Genomic DNA, 24,016 nt, shown 5'->3' on the forward strand with positions numbered 1-24,016 from the left:
TCCACCCCCAGAAGAGGCCCACAGTGAGGACAGCAGCTCTGTCGACCTGGATCTAGATGACCAGCCCGGCCCATCGGGGACCTCTGGACAGTCAGTTCCCCTCAGACAGCCACAGCCCATAGCAGACCTTCCCCCCTCTGGGAACACCAGCACAGCACCCACCCAGCGGGCCCATACCTCTGTCCCCAGGACACGTCAATCAGCGGTGTGTCCACCACTACAGGGCACCCAGGTTAACCCACCACCCCAACAACAACAGGGACCTGGGGGCAGTGGTAGTGGGCACACGGTCCAGGGGACAGAGGCCCAGGGAAACAGGGGAACTGGGAGGGCTGCTGTGTGACAGGGGGGGACAGGCCCAGGGAACCCACTCTCCACGAGGCCCTCTCCTCCATCATGGGAGCCTACCACCACTCCCAGGAGACGATGGCGACGGTCCTGTCCAGGTTTCAGGAGATCCAGCTTCTGCAGGAGGAACAGTATTTGGGGTTCAGGGAGGAACTACGAAACATCAGCTCCGCCCTGGCCACCATTGTAGGGGCTCTGAATCAGGTAGTCTCCACATTGCGGAACACTGTGGCACCAAAAAGGGCCCCTGACACTAGCATGGACCAAGAACTGCCTACCACCTCTGCCGGCGCTAGTGGATAGGAGGCCCCGCCACAGGACCAACAGGCCACCAGCACCCCACCCCCTGCAGAAGGAGAACCACCCCGCAAGCGGGCCCTGAGGTCCAGGAAGAAGACAGAGTAAGATGCCAAGACCCCTGCCAGGAAAGGATACCTCCCTGATTGTCATCCCACTGTCCCACATTGACACCCTGTCCATCCTTATACTGCCCATGCTCCACTTTCCACAGGTATTTGGACAATGCACCTGTGATACTAATAGTCTGGACTCTGCCATGGACAATCCTCCACCATCACCCCTCACCGATTTGCAATCACCCACCAATATAGAGCACTGAAATAAACACAGTTATTGCACAAAACAATCAGGAGTCTGGCTGTGAGTTTGTACAAATGTATTAGACATTACAGTGCCAAAAATGCATATTTACATTGTGATGCCAACATACCACTGTCACACAGCTGTAGTCCATGGGGAAACAAAGTAGATGTCACGCAGCGGGCCCACATCTCTGAAATTGGAAGGGAAAGTCACAACTCAGTTACCATACACTGGGGGGAAAGGTCAGACAGTAGAGAGGTAGTAGGGGTTAAGTATATGTAATATGCCCGGGTTGGAATCTTACCTGTGTGTCATTGAAAATACTGCTGTATTACTGCGTTCCTGTTGTCTATGTCGTCCTCTTAGGCTTCCTCGTCTTCACTCTCCACAGGCTCCACAGCTGCTACAACACCACCATCTGGACCATCCTCCTGCAGAAAAGGCACCTGGCGTCGCAAAGCCAGGTTGTGAAGGATACAGCAGGCCACGATGATCTGGCACACCTTCTTTGGTGAGTACAATAGGGATCCACCTGTCATATGGAGGCACCTGAACCTGGCCTTCAGGAGGCCGAAGGTCCGCTCGATCACCCTCCTAGTTCTCCCATGGGCTTCATTGTACCGTTCCTCTGCCCTTGTCCTGGGATTCCTCACTGGGGTCAGTAGCCATGACAGGTTGGGGTAACCAGAGTCACCAATTAGCCACACATGTTGCCTCTGGAGTTGACCCATCACGTAAGGGATGCTGCTATTCCGCATGATGTACGCGTCATGCACTGAGCCAGGGAACTTAGCATTAACATGGGAGATGTACTGGTCTGCCAAACACACGATCTGTACATTCATAGAATGATAACTCTTCCTGTTTCTGTACACTTGTTCACTCCTGCTGGGGGGTACTAAAGCCACATGGGTCCCATCAATGGCACCTATGATGTTGGGGATATGTCCAAGGGCATAGAAATCACCCTTCACTGTAGGCAAATCCCCCACCTCAGGGAAAACGATGTAGCTCCGCATGTGTATCAGCAGGGCAGACAACCCTCTGGACAACACCTTGGAAAACATAGGCTGGGACATCCCTGATGATATGGCCACTGTTGTTTGAAATGACCCACTTGCAAAGAAATGGAGTACTGACAGCACCTGCACTAGAGGGGGGATCCCTGTGGGTTGGCGGATTGGTGACATCAGGTCTGGCTCCAGCTGGGCACACAGTTCATGAATAGTGGCTCGGTCAAGCCTGTATGTCAGTATGACATGTCTTTCCTCCATTGTCGACAGGTCTACCAGCGGTCTGTACACAGGAAGATTCCTCCATCTCCTCGCATGTCCCAGCGGACGGTGCCTATGAAGGACAACAGCGAGCACAGAGTCACTCAACCCACAGGTACGTAACCACAGCTTGCACAAAACACGATTCCCAATGCATTGAATGGCTTGTATGAGTGTTGATGCAAGGCCTAGGTATATGTGACGCAGTAAAAAGTAAGCCATGTGGGCCCTTGAAATGGCGGCTGCCTGACCTGTGAAGTGCGACAATGGGATGTGAGGTAAATGCGCTGGCGTGGCACACCGTGGCGGTAGGCGGTCAAAGACCGCGGCGCTAAGCAGCATTGGTTAACATTGAACCGTATGGGTCTCAGGAGCCAATGACGATGTGCGCCGGCGGTCGCGGTACGCACCGCCGCGGTACGCACCGCCATTTTCTATCGGCTTAATCACTCGATACCTGATCTTCGACAGGAGAGGACCTACACTGCAAGTGCTGCTGTGACCTCGGTCTGGAAGAGACAATGGCTCATGCGACTGGGGAAAGGGCCCCTGCCTTCACTGCTCAGGAATTGGATAAACTCGTGGATGGGGTCCTCCCCCAGTATGCGCTACTCTACGGTCCTCCAGACCAACAGGTAAGTACACTGGGGCCATGCCTAGTGGCCAGTGCCTGTGTTGAGTGGGGTGGATGAAAGATGGTGGGGAGGGGAGCGATGGAGGCATGCATCAAACGACGGATGAGAGCATGTGCCACATGGCAAGGGTAGGGATGGGGGGCCACTCACATTCAGGGTGCAGAAGGTGATGACTCTTTTTCTCCCCCTGTACATTTCACATAGGTCAGCGCCCACCAGAAGATTGATATTTGGCATGCCATTGCCAAGGATGTCCGGACCCTGGGGGTCCACCACAGACGGGGCACCCACTGCCGGAAGAGATGGGAGGACATCCAACGCTGGAGCAGGAAGACGGCGGAGGCTCAGCTGGGGATGGCCTCCCAACGTGGGAGGGGTGCCAGTCGGACTTTGACCCTCCTGATGTTCGGGATCCTGGCGGTGGCCTACCGCAATTTGGATGGGCGCGTGAGGACATCACAGCAGACATAAGGGGGTGAGTACACTCTTATTCTGGTGACTTTGCACGCAGTGGAGATGTCTGGGTGGGGGAGGAGGGCTGTGGGTATCCCTAGGCCAGGGCGATAAGGCATGGCCCTGTGCCCCCGCCCCCCACCTCTGTAGGGTGCCAAGTACAGCTATTCATGGCCCTGTGTTATCTATGTGTGTAGATGTCGTCCATAGGCTTGTAGGCCATGTCCCACGGATTGAGTAGTGGACCCCAAGTGCGCGGCGTAGTGCAGGGGGCTTCTGTGTCTGTCCTGTCCGCCAACGGTGTCGCCAATGCATGCACTCAACATGTCTTTATTTTCTCCCCCCCCTTTTTTGTGGTTTTCCTGTTCATGTGTGCATTAGCATCATCAGGCGGAGGAGAAGTGGCATCGGAGCACGAGGGAGCTGCATCCCACATGGCCATGGAGGGCCATGCAACGGATTCCAATTTCACCAGTGGGACGGAGGGCGAGGGGAGCTCCACAGCGGGGACTCGGGCAGACATAAGTGACATGGACTCATCCTCTGAAGGGAGCTCCCTTGTGGTGGCAGCAACATCTGTGCCCCCCGCAACAACAGGTACAACAGGGACAGCCGCCTCCCAGTGCACCAGCACCGCCCTCCCAGCAGCCCCTCAGCGTTTGCCCCGTGCCCGCTCCCCAGGAAGGTGGGCATCTCCTTCGCCCCAGGCACCTCAGGCCCTGCCCCAGTCACCCCTGCTGCCCTCAGTGCGGAGATCATTGACCTCCTGAGGACGCTCACTGTTCGGCAGTCTACCATATTGAATGCCATCCAGGGTGTCGAAAGAGAGGTGCACCAGAGTAATGCATACCTGGAGGGCATTCATTCTGGTCAGGCTGCCCTTCAGCGATCGTTCAACACTCTGGCCTCAGCACTGATGGCAGCCATTGTCCCTGTCTCTAGCCTCCCCCCTCCAACTTCCTCCACCCAGACCCTATCACCTGTACCTCTGCCTATCCCAGACACACCATCAGACCAGCCTGCACACACCTCAACACCCAAGGGAAGCTCAGACAGACATAAGCACCACACATCACACAGGCATTCACCCAAGCAACATCCACATACAGACATACCAACACCCACTGCCTCCACTGTGTCCCCCTCCTCCTCGTCTCCCTCCTCCCTCCCTGTCACGTCTCCACTCACACCTGCATGCACTACATCTTCAGCCACTACGTCCATCACCAGCACACACACCAGAACCCCCCGCACACGTGCAGTCACCACCCCCACTGCCATTTACACGTCCCCTGTGTCCTCTCCCAGTGTGTCTGTGACCCCCTCTTCCAAGATACACAAACGCAGGCAGCCACCCACCCAACAGCCATCCACCTCACAACAGCCTCCAGCCCAAGCACCTGCACCCAAAGACACCAGACTTCAAACTCCTACAACCACATCCTCTTCCTCCACTCCCATACCCACTACACCTACCCCTCCCATTGCTCCTAAAAAGCTTTTCCTGTCCAAACTTAACCTCTTTCCACCAACTCCCCCACCCCGTCCATGTCATAGGACTCCAGTCAGCACCTCAGCCACCACAAAACCGGGCCCTGTCATGACAGTCTGCCATGGACTATGGAGTCCCCCACCCTCCAGGGAAGCCAGTTCAGTACGGAGCCAAGGCACTGGCAGCCCACCCCCGGAGAAACAATCAAAGATAGGCAGTGGCCGGCGCGAGAGGGTGAAGACACCAGGCACTAAAACCCCTACCATGGCTCCGCAGGAGGTGTGGAGACAGCTGTCACACCGCCCAAGGTGGGGAAGGGCCACAGGCGATCAGGGAAGGCTGGGAAGGGCAGCACGCCCGACAAGACCGCCATCAGCCCAGCTGGCCAGGAGGGCCCCGCCAGCCCCATCCCAGGTGGGCAGGAGGCCACCAACATGCCCGGCACTGCAGCCCAAGAGGGCCCCGCCAGCCCCATCCCAGGTGGGCAGGAGGTCACCAACATGCCCGGCACTGCAGCCCAGGAATGCCCCACCAGCCACAGGACAGATGGGCAGGAAGGCACCGCCAGCCACAGGACAGGTGGCAAATGAGCTCCACGCCATGGCCAGATCCGCTGAACTGGGCTCTTAATCTGAAGCACCGCTGAACTGGGCACCGCCGTCTCAAGCACCGCTGAACTGGGCACCACCGTCTCAAGCACTGCTGAACTGGGCCCTTCATCTCAAGCACCGCTGAACTGGGCACCGCCGTCTCAAGCACCGCTGAACTGGGCCCTTTATCTCAAGCACCGCTGAACTGGGCCCTTCATCTCAAGCACCGCTGAACTGGGCACCGCCGTCTCAAGCACCGCTGAACTGGGCCCTTCATCTCAAGCACCGCTGAACTGGGCACCGCCGTCTCAAGCACCGCTGAACTGGGCACCGCCGTCTCAAGCACAGCTGAACTGGGCCCTTCATCTCAAGCACCGCTGAACTGGGCACCGCCGTCTCAAGCACAGCTGAACTGGGCCCTTCATCTCAAGCACCGCTGAACTGGGCACCGCCGTCTCAAGCACCGCTGAACTGGGCTCTTCATCTCAAGCACCGCTGAACTGGGCACTGCCGTCTCAAGCCCTGCTGAACTGGACCCTTCATCTCAAGCACCGCTGAACTGGGCCCTTCATCCCAAGCACCGCTGAACTGGGCACCGCCGTCTCAAGCACTGCTGAACTGGGCACCGCCGTCTCAATCACCGCTGAACTGGGCCCTTCATCTCAAGCACCGCTGAACTGGGCTCTTCATCTCAAGCACCGCTGAACTGGGCCCTTCATCTCAAGCACCGCTGAACTGGGCCCTTCATCTCAAGCACCGCTGAACTGGGCACCGCCGTCTCAAGCACCGCTGAACTGGGCACCGCCGTCTCAAGCACCGCTGAACTGGGCCCTTCATCTCAAGCACCGCTGAACTGGGCCCTTCATCTCAAGCACCGCTGAACTGGGCACCGCCGTCTCAAGCACCGCTGAACTGGGCCCTTCATCTCAAGCACCGCTGAACTGGGCACCGCCGTCTCAAGCACCGCTGAACTGGGCACCGCCGTCTAAAGCACCGCTGAACTGGGCACCGCCGTCTCAAGCACCGCTGAACTGGGCTCTTCATCTCAAGCACCGCTGAACTGGGCCCTTCATCTCAAGCACCGCTGAACTGGGCACCGCCGTCTCAAGCACCGCTGAACCATGAGCGCCAGGGGCTGGCCCTTCATCTTAGTCGGGCAGGGCTGCACGAAGCAGTCTGGGCACCAGGCCCCACCCAGAACCAGTGGAGACTGTTATCCACTTGTGAGACTGTGGCTTTGCACTCCCCAGGATGTAACAGTGGGCAACCCACCCACTGTAGAGACTTGAGAGACTGTGGCTTTGCACTCCCCAGGATTGAACAGTGGGCAACCCACCCACTGTCCGGACTTGAGAGACTCTGGCTTTGCACTCCCCAGGATTGAACAGTGGCCATGGAGGCCCCTCGTGGATCTGCATTCGTCGTGGACTCATCTGGCTGAGGTGCCCCCCCTTCCCTTCCCCCTGAGGTGCCTGTAGTTTTTCTATCTGATGCCCCTGCAGTGCTCTCTCCATTGGAGTCAGGTATCTTGTGTGGGTTTTCCCCATGTGATTTGGGCCCAGTGGTCCACGGACAATACATGCTACAATGCTCGGACTTGTACATTTATGTATATAACAGTTTTTGATGTAGAATTATATTTTTAAGCCAGTAATACAATATATTCCTATGTTTAGAATCATTTCCTTTTGTGTTTGCATTCTTCCGGGCGGCTTGGGGGGTGTCACTCTGATGTGTTGATACGCATTGATGTGTGTGTTGTAGTCGGTGAGGGTGAGGGTGGGTGTGTCGCGTATGTGTGTACCCGTAATATTTTCTCCACCCCCCCTCCCCTGTGTCGTAGGTGCAGTACTCACCGTTGTCTTCTGCGCCGGCGTTCGTGCTCCTGGTAGAGGAGTAGGAACACAATCGCTGGGAGTATGTAGAGTTCCGGTTCCATGCTGTCCTTATTCCTCGTGGGCTGTATGAAGGTGAGTGTTTTCCCTTCGAAATGGCTGTTTCCGCCGTGTTTTTATCGGCGGGGCTACCGCCCCAGAAGAGGTGGCGGATTGGTAGGTTGTGATACATTCGGCGGTACATTGTCTCCCGCCTGTCTGTTGGCGGTGACCGCCGCGCTGTTTGTTTGTGCCGCCGTGGCGGGCGGTGTGGTAATGTGGCGGTCTCTGTTGGCGGTTTCCGCCAGGGTCGGAATTCCATTTTTTTCCCCGCCAGCCTGTTTGCGGTTTGGCCGCTGGTTTAACACCGACTGCCAGGGTTGGAATGACCCCCATCGTTTTTATTGAATCTCCTGTAATACACAGTGAGGCCTAGGAAGGCGCTCACCTGGGTCTGTGTTGTAGGGGGAACCTAATCCATGACTGTCTGGATTTTCCCCAGAAGTGGTGCAATCTGTTCTCCACCTACCAGGTGTCCCAGATAAACCACTTTCCCCTGCCCTATCTGGCACTTTGAAGCCTTGATAGTGAGGCCTGCCTTTTGCAGGGCCTCCAAAACTTTCCACAGGTGGACCAGGTGATCATCCCAGGTGGAGCTAAAGACAGCTATATTGTCCAGATATGCTGCACTAAAAGCCTCCAACCCTTGCAGGACTGTATTCACCAACCTCTGAAAAGTGGCAGGTGCATTTTTCAAACCAAAGGGCATTACTGTGAATTGGTAGTGCCCTCCAATAGTCGAAAATGCAGTTTTTGCTTTAGCATCCTCTGATAACTTGATCTGCCAATACCCTGCAGTCAAATCAAAGGTGCTTAGATACTTGGCAGATGCCAGTGTATCTATGAGCTCATCTGCCCTGGGTATAGGGTGAGCATCAGTTTTTGTTACTTGGTTGAGACCTCTGTAATCTACACAAAACCTCATTTCCCTTTTTCCATCTTTTGAGTGAGGCTTTGGTACAAGCACCACAGAGAGGCCCATGGGCTTTCAGAATGTACAACCACTCCTAAGTCAAGCATTTTCTGAACTTCTTGCTTTATGCAGTCCCTGACATGGTCAGGCTGCCTATAAATTTGACTCTTGACAGGCATGCTGTCTCCAGTATCAATTGTGTGTTCACACCAAGATGTGGTGTTTGACACAGTTGAAAAGAGTTCAGAAAACTGACCTAGGAGATTTATGCAGTTGTCTTTCTGCTCAGCAGTAAGACAGTCTGCCAAAACTACACCTTCCACTAGAGCATCCTCTTCTGTGGAAGAGAAGAGATCAGGGAGAGGGTCACTCTCTTCTTCCTGTCCCTCATCTGTTGCATTGAGCAGGGTGAGATCAGCACTGTCATAGTAGGGTTTTAGGCGATTGACATGGAGCACCCTAAGGGGACTCCTGGCAGTGCCCAGGTCAACTAAGTAGGTGACCTCGCCCTTCTTTTCAACAATGAGATGGGGTCCACTCCAGTTGTCTTGGAGTGCTCATGGGGCCACAGGCTCCAATACCCACACCTTCTGTCCTGGTTGGTACTGAATCAGAACAGCCCTCTGGTCATGCCATTGCTTTTGGAGCTCTTGGCTGGCCTGAAGGTTTTTACTGGCCTTTTTCATGTACTCGGCCATTCTGGATCTTAGTCCAAGTACATAGTCCACTATATCTTGCTTAGGAGCTTTTAAAGGTTGTTCCCAACCCTCCTTCACAAGTGTTAGAGGACCTCTTACAGGGTGCCCAAATAGAAGTTCAAAGGGGCTGAAGCCCACTCCTTTCTGGGGTACCTCCCTGTAAGCAAAAAGGAGGCAAGGTAACAGGACATCCCATCTCCTCCTGAGTTTTTCAGGGAGTCCCATTATCATTCCTTTGAGAGTTTTATTAAACCTCTCTACCAGTCCATTTGTTTGTGGATGATAAGGTGTGGTGAATTTGTATGTTACACCACATTCCTTCCACATAGCCTTTAAGTATGCAGACATAAAGTTGCTACCCCTATCTTTAGGGAACACTTGGTCCATTGTTCCAGGATCCAAGTCACCATGTCCTTTTTGCTTTTTGGCCTGAGCCCTTGTCAAAGCAAAAATATGCCCAGGAATGCCCGGCATTGCTGCATGAGCCTCCAACTCCACTTCTGCCCAAGCTGATGTCTCTAAATCATTTCCTAGTAGACAGTCTACAGGTACATGAAGCAACCACAACTTTCTTTGGACCAGTAACCCCCCGCCAGTTGAGATTCACAACAGCCATGGGGTAAGTAAGAGTGTTGTTATGAGCGTCTGTCACTTGGTACTGGTGACCAAGTAGGTGTTGTTCAGGGTGTACCAGTTTATCTATTACCATGGTAACACTGGCACCTGTGTCCCTGTAGGCCTGAACCTCAACACCATTGATTAGGGGAAGTTGCTTGTACTTATCCATATTAAGGGGACAAGCAACCAAGGTGGCCAAATCAATGGCACCTTCAGAGACTAGCACAGCCTCTGTGGTCTCCCTAACAAGACCAACCCCAACTAAATTACCAAAAGTGATCCCAGCTACTCCCTTGGATTGGCTATTAGTAGGTTTTCTCCCACCACCACTGCTATTACTAGGGGCACTAGAGGTTGCAGTAGGGGTTGTGGTAGTGGGAGTTTTGGTGCTTTTCTTTGGACAACTGGCATCAGTTGTCCAATGGCCTTTTACTTTACATAAATAGCACCAAGGTTTTTTTACTTGATTAGAAGAGGATTTGGACCCACCACATTCCCCAAGAGTGTTTTTGTGGGCCTGATGAAGACTCATTTTTAGATTTGTCCCCACCCTTGTCTGAAGACTTACCATCCTTCTTCTTGCCATCCTTGTCACCCCCTGTATGAACTTTTCTGTTCACTCTTGTTCTGACCCATTTGTCTGCCTTCTTTCCCAATTCTTGGGGAGAGGTCAGATCTGAGTCCACTAGATATTGGTGTAACAAATCAGACACACAGTTATTCAGAATATGCTCTCTCAGGATTAGATTGTACAGGCTTTCATAGTCATAAACTTTACTGCCATGTAACCACCCCTCCAAGGCCTTCACTGAATAGTCAACAAAGTCTACCCAGTCTTGTGAGGACTCTTTTCTGGTTTTCCTGAACTCAATCCTACATTGTTCAGTGGTTAAGCCAAATCCATCCAAGAGTGCATTCTTCAAAACTGTAAAATTATTGGCATCACTTTCTCTAACAGTAAGGAGCCTATCCCTACCCTTTCCACTGAAAGACAGCCATAGGATAGCAGCCCACTGCCTTTGAGGGACCCCCTGTGCCATACAGACCCTCTCAAGTGCAGCAAACCACTTGTTAATGTCATCCCCCTCCTTGCAAGGGGGAACTATCTTGTGCAGATTCCTGGAATCATGCTCTCTAACAGGATTACTATCAGGAATACTGCTGCTGCCACCATGGGGTCCAAACCCCAACCTCTGTCTCTCCTTCTCTAAGTCTAGGGATTCCCTGTCTAGAGCCAGCTGTTGCTGTTTAAGGTTCAGCCTGGTCTCTTCCACTCTCAACTTATTGAGTTCCCTTTCTAACATTTTGTCATCAGGGTGGGTGGGTTGGGAATGTTTTGACACAGAAGAAATATTGGAATGACCAGAGGGAGACCTGTCCCTAACAGTTGGCACTCTAACAACCTGGCCTTCAAGAACAAAAACATCCCTACAATGATGGGAGCTTCTATTACTACCAGCATTGCTAGGTGGTCTGCTAAGGGGCAGATTAGGAGGAGAACCCTGTACCACTCCCACAAGGGGCTCCCCTGAGTCTGAGTGTGAGCTATCTACTAACTTTTCAGATGAAGTGCCACCCTGGGACTTATCATTCTCAGTGAGCATGTTAGACAGAAATTCTCTAGAAGGGTTCTTTCCTACCACTAAACCTCTATCAATGCAGAGACTCCTTAGGCTCTTAAAGTTAAGATTGTCATATGTTGTGTTGACCATTTTAAGAGAAGTTCCTACATCAGACATGATAGAAGAAGGTTTAGGGACAGTGAGAAGAGAGAAAAAGTTTCAGGACTTTTTAAAGAACAAGAAAAAAAACTTTTTCAAACTTTTAAAACTTTTTAGAAAGTTTAGGAGTACTTTTCAGCACTTAGCAGAAAGTGTAAGAGAAGAAAAGCAAAACTTTTTGGTTAGGTGTACATACACTGAACTTGTTTTGTATATTATTCTCTTATGAAAAGTACACAATGACAAAGTGGTAAGTAGTTGCAAGTACTTATCCCACCACTGCACAACCAATGTAGGAGGCTGGCCTGGCTTGCAGTGGATACCCAGGGTTACTTACACTGTGTACCAGTTCCAGTTATCCCTTATTAGTGTACAAGAGGTGTTTCTAGCAGCTTAGGCTGATAGAAGGTAGCTATAGCAGAGCAGCTTAGGCTGAACTAGGAGACATGCAAAGCTCCTACTGTACCACTGGTGTCATATGCACAATATCATAAGAAAACACAATACACTGATATACTAAAAATAAAGGTACTTTATTTTTAGGACAATATGCCAAAAGTATCTCAGTGAGTACCCTCAGTATGAGGATGCCAAATATACACAAGATATATGTACACAATACCAAAAATATGCAGTAATAGCAAAAGGAAGTAATGCAAGCAGTGTAAAGTTACAATAGATTGCAAAAGGAGCACATAGGTATAGGGGCAACACAAACCATATACTCCAAAAGTGGAATGCGAACCACGAATGGACCCCAAACCTATGTGAGCTTGTAGAGGGTCGCTGGGACTGTAAGAAAACAGTGAGGGTTAGAAAAATAGCCCACCCCAAGACCCTGTAAGGTAGGTGCAAAGTGCACCTGCAACCCCCAGAGAGCACAGAAGTCGTGATAGGGGGGTTCTGCAAGGAAAACCAACACCAGCAAAGCAACAACAGTGGATTTCCAGACCTGAGTACCTGTAAGACAAGGGGACCAAGTCCAAGAGTCGCGACAGTGTCGAGAGTGGGCAGATGCCCAGGAAATGCCAGCTGAGGGCGCATGGAAGCTGCCACCAGATGGAAGAAGCTTTGTATTCTGCAAGAATGAAGAGGACTAGGAACTTCCCCTTTGGAGGATGGATGTCCCACGTCGTGAAGAAGCTTGCAGAGGTGTTCGCACGCAGAAAGACCACAAACAAGCCTTGCTAGCTGCAAGGGTCGCGGTTAGGGTTTTTGGATGCTGCTGTGGCCCGGGAGGGACCAGGATGTCGCCGCTTGAATGAGGAGACAGAGGGGGCACCTAGCAAGTCAGGGAGCCCTCACAGAAGCAGGCAGCACCCGCAGAAGTACCAGAACAGGCACTTAGAAGAGGAGTGAACCAGAGTCCACCCGAAGTCAGAAAAGGGAGTCCCACGACGCCAGAGGACAACTCAGAAGGTTGTGCACTGCAGGTTAGAGTGTCGGAGACCCAGGCAGGGTTGTGCACAAAGGAAATCCTGGAAGAGTGCACAGGAGCCGGAGCAGCTGCAAATCACGCGGTACCCAGCAATGCAGTCTAGCGTGAGGAGGCAAGGACTTACCTCCACCAAACTTGGACTGAAGAGTCACTGGACTGTGGGAGTCACTTGGACAGAGTTGCTGAGTTCCAGGGACCATGCTCGTTGTGCTGAGAGGGGACACAGAGGACCGGTGATGCAGTCTTTTGTTGCCTGCGGTTGCAGGGGGAAGATTCCGTCGACCCATGGGAGATTTCTTCAGAGCTCCTGGTGCAAGAAGGAGGCAGGCTACCCCAGAGCATGCACCACCAGGAAACAGGCGAGAAAGCCGTCAGGATGAAGCGATACAAGGTTGCAGTAGTCGTCTTTGCTACTTTGTTGCGGTTTTGCAGGTGTCCTGAGCAGTCAGCGGTCGATCCTTTGGCAGAAGGTGAAGAGGGAGATGCAGAGGAACTCTGGTGAGCTCTTGCATTCGGTATCTGAAGAATTCCCCAAAGCAGAGACCCTAAGTAGCCAGAAAAGGAGGTTTGGCTACCTAGGAAGGAGGATAGGCTAGTAAGAAAGGTAAGAGCCTATCAGAAGGAGTCTCTGACGTCACCTGCTGGCCCTGGCCACTCAGAGCAGTCCAGTGTGCCAGCACACCTCTGACTCCAAGATGGCAGAGGTCTGGGGCACGCTGGAGGAGCTCTGGGCACCTCCCCTGGGAGGTGCAGGGGAGTGGTCACTCCCCTTTCCTTTGTCCAGTTTCACGCCAGAGCAGGGCTGGGGGATCCCTGAACCGGTGTAGACTGGCTAATGCAGAGATGGGCACCATCTGTGCCCATCAAAGCATTTCCTGAGGCTGGGGGAGGCTACTCCTCCCCAGCCCTGACACCTATTTCCAAAGGGAGAGGGTGTTACACCCTCTCTCTGAGGAAGTCCTTTGTTCTGCCTTCCTGGGCCAGGCCTGGCTGGACCCCAGGAGGGCAGAAATCTGTCTGAGGGGTTGGCAGCAGCAGCAGCTGCAGTGAAGCCCTGGGAAAAGGCAGTTTGGCAGTACCCGGGCTCTGTGCTAGAGACCCGGGGGATCGTGGAATTGTCTCCCCAATGCCGGAATGGCATTGGGGTGACAATTCCATGATCTTAGACATGTTACATGGCCATGTTCGGAGTTACCATTGTGACGCTACACATAGGTAGTGACCTATGTATAGTGCACGCGTGAAATGGTGTCCTCGCACTCACAAAGTCCGGGGAATTTGCCCTGAACAATGTGGGGGCACCTTGGCTAGTGCCAGGGTGCCCACACACTAAGTAACTTTGCACCCAACCTTCACCAGGTGAAGGTTAGACATATAGGTGACTCATAAGTTACTTAAGTGCAGTGGTAAATGGCTGTGAAATAACGTGGACGTTATTTCACTCAGGCTGCGGTGGCAGGCCTGTGTAAGAATTGTCAGAGCTCCCTATGGTTGGCAAAAGAAATGCTGAAGCCCATAGGGATCTCCTGGAACCCCAATACCCTGGGTACCTCAGTACCATATACTAGGGAATTATAAGGGTGTTCCAGTATGCCAATGTGAATTGGTGAAATTGGTCACTAGCCTGTTTGTGACAATTTGGAAAGCAGAGAGAGCATAACCACTGAGGTTCTGGTTAGCAGAGCCTCAGTGAGACAGTTAGTCATCACACAGGGAACACATACAGGGCACACTTATGAGCACTGGGGCCCTGACTGGCAGGGTCCCAGTGACACATACACTAAAACAGCATATATACAGTGAAATATGGGGGTAACATGCCAGGCAAGATGGTACTTTCCTACATTGTTCACACTGACCATGCATGAATTTAGAAGCATTACCTGATTAAACACACATTATTGACCAGGGAATGCTCCACAAATGCCAGACCTCCACAGGTGATGAGTAAGGACAAACGTATGTTCAACTTCCAGTTATGTGACACTTTCTATGTGTGCTGCATTGTGTCGCACAGTGGTAGACAGATGAAAATGCCTCACACAATTTGTTTTGTGACCAAGGGGGGCCTTACAGGTAAAAACAATACAATCCTGCTTACAAGGCATGCACCCTTGCACCATATTGCAAGGTAGCATGCATTGCCACTAGTTAGCAATTTGTGTACCAGCAGCATGAAAAGTCATATGTGGTCCTTGCAATGTAACATATGGTGTGTACCTGTTCTTTCCAACCAAATCACTACTGTAGTCTGCCTAGAGCCAATGGTTTCACCCTTGTGTCATGGTGCAAGGGGGCCTGAGATAATGCTGACCTGTGGTATTGAAAACACCCCATTCCTGAAGCATGCTTCAGGTATGTGATGTTAGATACCTCTGTGCTTTAACATCCAGGCAACTCAGCCCTACAAGCTGACTAGCTGCATTGCATATTCACACAATGTGCACATATGTGTGTCAAGAGTGTTGAATATTTTGCATACACTGAGATGTCATTGTATTTATTATGGATTTTGGCTCATGTGTAGCTGCACTAATTACAAAGCGATGTTCACATCTTTGTCTTGTAGGTGGACATGTCCCATTCACCTGGGGAGAAGTTGACATCTTCCGGGATCCTAATGCAAACAGTAATTGTAATGAGTAAAGGTTGTAGCTCAATGACGTTTGTGTGTGACCCTTGAGAGTTGTAACAGTGTGATGTGTATGGGGAGGTATCAATCATCTGCAACCAAATTGTGGTCAGTGTGTCAACACAAAAGAACTTGGCCACAGAATAATTTAGAATTGACAAGGATGTATGTTATTGTGAATGTAGGTTCAAGCTGCCCCACTGGGTTATTCACATCTATGGTTATGTTAGCAAATCCATAGTCTTGATGCATTTTGCACATGAACCATCAGCTGGTATTTAATCTGTGGATGTTTGACACAATTAAGTTTGATTGTAGCACAAATGGCACAAATGTAAGAAACTATGTTTCACAGATGTAGGAGCAAAATGGAATGACTGTAACTTGGCTTGTCTGGGCACGGTTCTGTTGACTATGTCCATATTTGAGTATGCTGATGTTGTGCAAAAGATAACCCAGTCAGTGGTAAGAAGTGTTAACATGAAGGTATAATGAAATCTGATCATTGCAGCATGTATGTTAATATACCACATATATTTCTCCACCTTTCAGCACACTATGAGTATACATGCTGCATACATTTAAGCTTTCCTGCTACATAATTCTAGCATGATTGACTATAGGTGTGGGTAAAAACTCCCACTGACCAACAATTACAATTTATGGGTGCACATACCTGTACTTGTGTGTTATTTCAAAGGTCAATTTGTATAACCATGGAAGAAAGTGACAGCAGGGTGTCCATCTAATTCTAGCCATTTTTCCAATTATAGATGGTGTGAAAGTGGTAATGACATGCTAAAGTGGATCCACATCATGATATTAAGTCTAGAAAAAAAAAAAGAGACACCTCAACAAGTGTTTCTGTAAGGCTGTTTGTACATTGCCATTACTGAAGTTAAATCATATTTTAACAAAATGTACCTAAGATACGGTTGACGTTATCCAGCATGAGGGGTACCTGAGCCTCCTTCAGAGTAGTACATGTCATACCTATGTGAAATGTAGCGACAGAGTAACAATTGTACTGATGACCTGGAGGCTGCAGTGATGTGGGTCTGCCAATTTATTGATACATGTGTTGTACAAATCATTACCAGACTGCCTGACTGTTGTACATTGTGAGTTGAGATATCCACATGGAAGGGTTCTGGTCAAATGGCTTTGCAAGTGTAAATTGGATGTCAGGCTTCCTATCTCAGTGCAATGTGTATTTTTGGAGCATAATGTTCAAGTGTCATTGATGTTAACCCTTTGGGGACCCAGTAGACCTCTATGCATGGGTACAGTGTCATTGGTATGGTGTGGGAAGCTGGACAAAGGTACTTTTCTGCACATGGGCTTGCATTGAAATGCCTGATTCATGCCCTGTATTTCACCTTTCTGCCATTTCTGTCTGGCATTCATACAATGAAAAGTATAAAGCCATGTTACACCACTGTCTAAAAGATTGCATGCAGGAATGCAGTGTTTACAGCACACAAGGCTTAGACTGATCACTTACAGGTGGGCTAAGTTAGACTGGCTAGTGCTAAAGCAGGCCCCCTTGCATTATGGTACAAGGGACCATGTTATTGTACAGATGATTACTACTGCATGCATACACACACTACTGAGATCCATTAACATATGCTATATGTGCAATGATGATTGCAGTACAGGGAGAATAAGTGTACAAAGAAGTATATATATTAAGTTCACCGTGGTATTATTATAACTGTATACCAGAAGCTTAATGTCTGATTCCAAAGTATTTACCTGAAGAAAATTGATGGAGTGTTCAACGTCAACGTCTTGTAGAAGGGGGACACCCACTCTCCATCTATGGAGTGGCTACCTGGCACAGTGTGAGTCAAGCCAGAAATGTGTGCTGCTTTGTGTAACTCCAGATGAGTATTACAATGGAGTGTCACCCTAGTTGGACTAGCTTACCTTATCATCGCTTACATATGTTTGTGACCGACTTTGCCCCCACTTGCATGATGCTAGACCAGCATCAAAAGGGACATATCTGGACCATGGCTAAAAATGCCTATTGATACATCATCAGAATTCAGAATCACTGTTATTAGTGAAATGCTGTTACCATATTGAGACTAACTTAACATATTGTACAACTACACTGACCTCATTTGAATCATTTTCACATGTTGTATTAGGAGATGTCTTTGTACTTATGGTGTATTGTCCATATCTATATATCAAATCAATATTTGATGTTGGTCTAGACTTGCACTTATGATATCATGCCAATGTCAAACCACAGTTTTTTAAAACGTGATGTGCATTTACAACTTGGTGTAATATGTCTTTCCCTTTATTCCCTAGATAACATGGCATTGGACATGGCAAGAACATTTGAGGGTAGATGTGACAGGTACAGACACCTCCGGAAGATTGCCAAGGCATATAGGAGTATGGCTGCCATCTATCAGCAGGCAAAGGCTAGTGGAACCCGGAGGAGACAGAGCAGGTCCCAAAGCCAAAAAAACATCCGCACCAAATGGATCGTAGCGTGCCAGACATCAGCAACATCCAACTACACAGGCCACAGCAGGACCCTCCCATGTAATAACTGTGTCACCTACTCAAACACAGGCCACAGCAGGATCCTCTACTGTCTAGACATGGCCAAGGATGTCCTGCCATATGAGAAATTCTGCTTTCAATTATAAGCTGGTGCGAGAAGTGAGGAGGCTGAACGAGAGGACGGCTGGCATAGAAAAGAAGCAGGCCAGCATTTGAGAGAAGTCACTCAATATACAGGAGGCCATGGAACAGATTGAAGGCCACATTTGAAATGCTGCCCCTCTTGTCATTGACTTTCTCCATTTTAGTTGTTGTTGAAGTTAGTTAGAATAGTGATAGTTAGGGTTTAGTACAGGTAAAGTATAGTTATGATTTAAAAGTTAAAAAAGGAAGTATGTAATAGTTTTTAAATGTGGTTTATAAGCTAAGGGCCATATTTATGGCCCGGGTTGCTTTGCTCTTGTGCCACACAACATGGTGCAAGAGTCATGCAAACCTAAAGGGAGATTTATGAAGCCACTCAAGGCCACCTTGCTTGCGCCAGCATGACTTTATAAATCTTGAGTAATGAAAAGCAGCACAAATAGCTGCATTACATTATTTTGTTCCAGGGAGCTGTTTCCATGGGTGTTGCATGGTTGTTCCTATGAAACATCCATGAATTTTGATGCATTCCAGATTTGCAAGAACTTGTAAACCAGGGAATGCACCAAAAAGATACATCTCCTCAGGAGAGGCATAATGAGGAGAAATATGCTTAGTTCTCCTCATTTTCTTTCTCTTTCAATGTATGGTGCGTTCAGCAGTTCACATATAAAGAGGAAAATCATGTTAGGATTGTTTTTGTGCAGGAAGGTGTCCCTTCCTTCACAAAATAATCCTGCATGCAATGCAGGCACCCTTGCACCATGGTCCAAGAGTGCCTGGGTTGGTGCTAAGCTGCCAAAAGGGCACCTGCACAGAGGTAAATGACTGGAATGTACTGTATTGGATAAATACAACACTTTCCTGCCCTTTCTCTGTAATGCGGGGAAGCACAACAGGGAGATGTGCTGTGCTGCCCTGCACCACAAAGCCCATAAATATGGGCCTTGGGTTTTTAAGTGGGTGGGGGGTTGATGGTCTCCGTGTTGAAAAAAAAATAAAAAACAAAAAATATATATTTGTTCAGAATTACATGTATTGGTAGTATATGTTTAGAATGTAGTTGTTGTTTGTATTGTACCTATGAATCAAATCAAATCAAATCATTAACATTTATAAAGCACGCTACTCACCCGTCCGGGTCTCAAGGCGCTAGGGGGAAGTGGTTACTGCTGCTCGAAGAGCCAGGTCTTGAGAAGTCTCCGGAATGTGGAGTAGTCCTGGGTGGTCCTGAGGATGGTGGGGAGGGTGTTCCAAGTCTTGGCCGCCAGGTAGGAGAAGGACCTCCCACCCACCGTGGAGCGGCAGATGCGAGGGACGGCGGCGAGCGCGAGGCTGGTGGAGCGGAGAAGACGGGTGGGAGCGTAGAAGCTGAGGCGACGGCTGAGGTATTCTGGTCCCTTGTTGTGGAGGGCTTTGTGTGCGTGGTGGAGGAGACGGAAGGTGATCCTTTTGCTGACGGGAAGCCAGTGCAGGTGTCTCAGGTGTGCGGAGATGTGGCTGTTGCGGGGTATGTTGAGGATGAGGCGGGCGGAGGCGTTTTGAATTCGTTGCAGACGTTTCTGGTGTTTAGCGGTGGTTCCAGCATAAAGGGTGTTGCCGTAGTCCAGGCGGCTCGTGACGAGGGCGTGGGTCACGGTCTTTCTGGTGTCGGCGGGGATCCAGCGGAAGATCTTTCGGAGCATGCGGAGGGTGAGGAAGCAGGAGGATGATACGACGTTGACTTGTTTGGTCATGGTGAGAAGAGGGTCCAAGATGAAGCCGAGGTTGCGTGCGTGGTCTGAGGGGGTCGGTGCAGTGCCCAGGGCCGTGGGCCACCAGGAGTCGTCCCAGGCGATCAGGGTGTTACCGAGGTTGAGGACTTCCGTTTTGTCTGAGTTCAGTTTCAGACGGCTGAGTTTCATCCAATCTGCAACGTCCTTCATTCCATCTTGCAGGTTGGTCTTGGCGCTGGTGGGGTCCTTGGTGAGGGAAAGTATCAGTTGAGTGTCGTCGGCGTAGGAGGTGATGATGATGCTGTGTTTGCGTACGATGTCGGCGAGGGGGCTCATGTAGACATTGAAGAGTGTCGGGCTGAGCGAGGAGCCTTGTGGGACGCCGCAAATGATCTCGGTGGGGTCTGAGCGAAAAGGTGGAAGGTAGACTCTTTGGGAGCGGTTGGAGAGGAAGGAGGCGATCCAGTCCAGGGCCTGGCCTTGGATCCCGGTGGAGCGGAGGTGGGTTTTTAGGGTGCGGTGTCAGACGGTGTCGAAGGCAGCCGAGAGGTCAAGGAGGATGAGGGCGACTGTTTCTCCGTTGTCCATCAGGGTTCTGATGTCATCTGTGACTGAGATGAGGGCGGTTTCTGTGCTGTGGTTGGCTCGGAATCCGGACTGAGAGGGGTCGAGAAGGTTGTTGTCTTCAAGGAAGTTGGTAAGCTGCTTGTTGAGGGTCTTCTCTATGACTTTGGCAGGGAAGAGGAGGAGTGAGATGGGGCGGAAGTTCTTCAGGTCGCTTGGGTCAGCCGTAGGTTTCTTCAGTAGGGCGTTGACTTCAGCGTGTTTCCAGCTCTCGGGGAAGGTGGCAGACGAAAACGAGGTGTTGATGATGGTCTGGAGGTGCGGGGCGATGATGCTGTCGGCTTTATTGAAGATGAAGTGTGGGCAGGGGTCCGAGGGGTCACCGGAGTGGATAGAGTTCATGGTGGCTTTGGTCTCTTCTGTGTTGATGTGGGTCCAGGCGTTGAGGGTGATGGCTGGGGGTGTGGGTTCTGTGGTGGTCGGCTGGGTCTGGTGTCCGAAGCTGTCGTGTAGGTCGGTAATCTTACGATGGAAGAAGGTGGCGAGGGAGTTGCAAAGGTCTTGTGAGGGCGTGATGGCATTGGCATTGGCGTTGGGGTTGGAGAGCTCTTTAACGATGTTGAAGAGTTCTCTGCTGTTGTGGCTGTTTTTGTCCAGTCTGTCTGTGAAGAAATTCCTTTTGGCTGCGTGGATCAGGTGATGGTGTTCGCGAGTAGCGTTCTTGAGGGCAGTCATGTTGTCTGCGGTGTGGTCCTTACGCCAAGCTTTCTCGAGGGTGCGACAAGTTTTCTTTGATTCCTTAAGGGTGTCAGAGAACCAGAGAGGTTTTTTGGTGTTGGACTGTCTTGGAGGGCGTCTGAGGGGAGCGAGGTTGTCTGCGCAGTTGGTGATCCAGTTCGTGAGGCTGAGGGCTGCGTCGTTGGGGTCGGCAGAGAAGGTAAGTTGGTTGTCGATGAGGGTGGAGAGAAGCTGTTCTTCGGGGATTTTGTTCCACTGTCGACGTGGGATGGGTTGTGTGCGGAGGCGGCTAGTCTCGCGTCGGAAGGTGAAGTGGACACATCTGTGGTCGGTCCAGTGTAGAGCGGAGGCATGGCTGAAGGATACGTGTTTGCTGGCGGAGAAGATGGGGTCGAGCGTGTGTCCGGCGATGTGGGTGGGGGTGTTCACCAGTTGCTTGAGGCCGAGGTTGGCGACGTTGTCGAGCAGGGTGGTGGAGTTGGGGTCGTTGTTCTGTTCCAGATGGAAGTTGAGGTCGCCGAGGAGGATGTAGTCCGGCGAGGCGAGGCGAGGGCCTGCGGGGAGATGAAGTCGGTGATGGAGTCGCTGAAGAGGGCGCGCGGTCCGGGGGGGCGGTAGATGAGGGATCCTTTGAGGGTGGTCCTGGGGTCTGTGCAGATCTGGAAGTGCAAGTGTTCGGCGGAGAGGGGGGTGTCTTCGGTGGAGGTGGTGACGTTGATGGAGTCTTTGAAGACGATGGCGATTCCTCCTCCTACTTGGTTGGCGCAGTCTTTCCTGGAAATCTTGTAGCCTTCGGGGATGGCAATGGCGATGTCGGGGGCCGAGGAGGCGTTCATCCAGGTCTCAGTGATGAAGGCTACGTCTGGTGCGGTGGAGTCCAGGAGGTCCCAGAGGTCGACGGCGTGCTTGTGGACGGATCGTGCGTTGATCAGGATGCATTTGAGGTGGTTGATGGCGTGTGGGCAGGCGGTCGTGGTGGTTTCGTGGTGGAAAGTAAGTTTGCAGGTGTGACATGCAAAGGGTCCGTGGGTACGTTTCGGGTTGGCTTGGAAGCAGGTGCTGGAACGCCCTGGGTTGAGGGCGTGGAGGGTGATGGGGCCGTAGCGGTGCAGCGGGGTTTGGGAGTGCTGAGGGCCAGGGGTCGTGGCGCTGGGCGCGGGCCAGGTGCGGACAGACGCAGACGGGCTTGCCTTTGGTGCGCCTTTGGCGCGCCAGCGGCGCGTCTTCTGCGCGCACCCGCTGTGCAGTCGCGCAGCGGCTGCCATAAGAGGGAGGAGGGGGAGGGGTCAGCGGGGGCGGGGGCGGAAGTGGGGCGACAAATGGGAGCTGGGGGGGCGGGGTCATGCAGGAGGTGGCGGCGGGAAAGCGCAGGGAGGGGGGACAGGTAGAGGGGAGAAAAGATGGGGGGGGTTAAGGGTGGCGGGGAGTTTAGGAAGAAAGTTTAGGAGGAAAGTTAGGAAGATGGGGGGGTTACAGAGGTGGAGGTGAGTGAGGGTGAGAGATAGAAGACAGGGGGTTACAGAGGTGAGGGTGAGAGATAGAAGGGAAAAGGATAGGAAGATAGGGGGGGTTACAGAGGAGGTGGCGAGTGAGGGAAAAAGATAGAAAGATAGGTAGATAGGGGCGTTACAGAGGGGGTGGCGAGTGAGGGAGGTCAGAGAGACGAGTCAGGAGCAAGAGGGCAGACGCGGGAAGATCCAAGAAGAAGGTGAAAGAAGAAGAGGAGCAGAAGAGAGAAGAGCAGAAGAGAGAAGATCACAGAAGAAGGTAAAGAAGAAGAGGAGCGGAAGATCAGAAGAGAGAAGATCACAGAAGAAGGAAAAGAAGAAGAGGAGCGGAAGATCAGAAGAGAGAAGATCACAGAAGAAGGTAAAGAGGAAGAGGAGCGGAAGATCAGAAGAGAGAAGATCACAGAAGAAGGTAAAGAAGAAGAGGAGCAGAAGAGCAGAAGAGAGAAGATCACAGAAGAAGGTAAAGAAGAAGAGGAGCGACGAGCAGCAGAGAGAAGAGCCAAGAAGAGGGACACAGAAGAAGAAAGCACACGCAGGTCGCGGTGCAGAGGAGAGAGAAAGAAGCACACAGGAGAAGAACACAGATGAAGACAGAAGACGGGGAGCAGGGAAGAAAGAAGAGTACAGATGAAGAATACAGAAGAGCACAGAGGAAGATCAGAGATGAAGAAAAGAAGCAGGAGAGGAGGTGAGTAGCGCGGGGCAGGGCGAGGGGCTGGGCGGTGGGGGGGTACTTACTGTGAATTCGCTGGGCTTGCTAGGAGGTCTCAGGAGCCTGGGCTGGTGGAGCTGCAGCGGCAGGGGGAGCGACCTACCCTTGGGTCAAGGGTCGCTCTTGAATGTGTATTGAAGGGAGGTGGGGGGTTGATGTTCAACTTGTCATATGTGATTAGTACTTAATATAGTTCAAGATAAGTTAAGATAGTTTAGGCTAGTGTTAAAGTTAGTTAGTGTAGGCTAGGTAGGTGTAGGAGTTTCAATAGTTTTGAAACATTAACATTTTTTCTACTTTCATTAGTTGGTCATCTTTTCATATTTAAGAGTTGCTACCATTGTGTCGGTTGAGTTGATGTAGCAATTGACCAGCAGGCTTTGAAGGTATATGTTGCTTTGTCAGAGGCTCATAAACAACAGTTAGCCTATCTCACATTTGAGTCAAATATGTTCTCTTTGCCATACTGTAGACATTGGCGAATTTACACACAGCACAATACAGGTAATCTCCTTCTGTGGCTAATGCAGATCCCTGGCTGTGCTTGGACATGTGCTGGTGCTTAACATTACCACACACACACCCTTGAACATTTGTACAAAAGGGTCATTGTTACTGTCTGGTTACTAATTGTTAATCAATTCACACCTGCCTGGAGAACATCCATCATCATTGGCATTGACTATGTACCAAGTGTGGCACATCATGCAGTTCTCTTTGGTCAACTACTTTCAAAGTTTCGTACCCATCAATA

Source organism: Pleurodeles waltl, chromosome 1_1 (genome assembly GCF_031143425.1).
Source record: "Pleurodeles waltl isolate 20211129_DDA chromosome 1_1, aPleWal1.hap1.20221129, whole genome shotgun sequence".
NCBI classification, from domain to species: domain Eukaryota; kingdom Metazoa; phylum Chordata; class Amphibia; order Caudata; family Salamandridae; genus Pleurodeles; species Pleurodeles waltl.